Here is a 1,262-nt window from a genome sequence, read left to right as displayed (position 1 = left end):
GCAGTAGCAGTAGCAGTAGTAGCAACAGCAGCAGCAGCATCTGCAACAGCAGCAGCAACAAGATATTTACAGCTTTGTATAAATGTCAATAACACCTCGCGCCAATGCACATAGATTCGAACGTTTTCTCTCTTGCCGTGTATTCTGAGACGTCGTAGATGTGACCAGATCTTATAAACACGTGTCACCAGGTGAACTCACTCACTGCTGTAGTTACAAACTGCAGCACTAGACGGGAGTTAGAATTGTAGAGTCTAGGTATGTCGTGTAATAGGAGGTGCTGTGTATAGCGGCTAAAGCTACTGTTCGATAAGATAGGAGCAGATATTGTTTAGGTTTGTAAATCTGAACCTCAGTGTAGCGTATTTATTTTTGCGTGTAAATTTGTGTCGCCTAATTATTTGTTTTGCACGATTACAAATATAAAACGAATGAACAGTGATTTACTCGCAGACGCGTGTCAGTGGATTTGTTGAATGTAATATATAAATATATATATAAATTTTTAGTTAGAGCTCAAAGCTTATACGGTAATATATTTTCGTGCAGTATGAGAATGTGCCTGTGGCTCCACCTATGAACGAGTGCTGTATTGTGAAAAATTACACTGACAAGACACGCTGCCATGTAAAATAACATAAATAATATAATGCAAGTGTAGAAATTATTAAATATTGTGAAAAACGCTGTAGTTGTTGTGGTGAAAAGTGTGACCAACGTTGTAATATTTTTTAGTTTCGTGTTTAATAAAATTCTGAAATGATTAATTCACTATTGTACATCGATTTAATTAGAAGGCCAAATGCGTTATCCGCACTGCATATACATCTCTAATGCTATCTACAAAACAGCATCAAATTACTTAGACACTCCACGTAGAAATACTACCCATCGACACGAAGAACAATTATCATTCAAACTAGGAAAAACAGCAATAGACCGAAAAACCCGTTCAAAATAGTTACGGCATCCCCTGACCTCTGACCTCACAGGGATACGGATCATGACGGCGTTCTTGCATTGTGGCAGCCAAGAGTTCGCAAGGACTGCAGATGCAGTGCAGTCAAGTCTCTGTAGCTTGCCTCTGCCCCAGCGTATTTCACACACATGTTCGCACGCACACACACACATCTCGTGCATGTAATCCCTGACCTCGAATGAAAATCAGCAAATAACATACGGCAGTTACATGCCCTGTGACAATGGAAACAATGCAACGATCGATCGCCATGGTTACCATACATACTGCTGAGGGCAGTGAA

The sequence above is a fragment of the Priapulus caudatus genome, unplaced genomic scaffold (genome assembly GCF_000485595.1).
Source record: "Priapulus caudatus unplaced genomic scaffold, Priapulus_caudatus-5.0.1 Scaffold2280, whole genome shotgun sequence".
Lineage (NCBI taxonomy): Eukaryota > Metazoa > Priapulida > Priapulimorpha > Priapulimorphida > Priapulidae > Priapulus > Priapulus caudatus.
Note: the sequence above shows the minus strand (reverse complement) of the source record.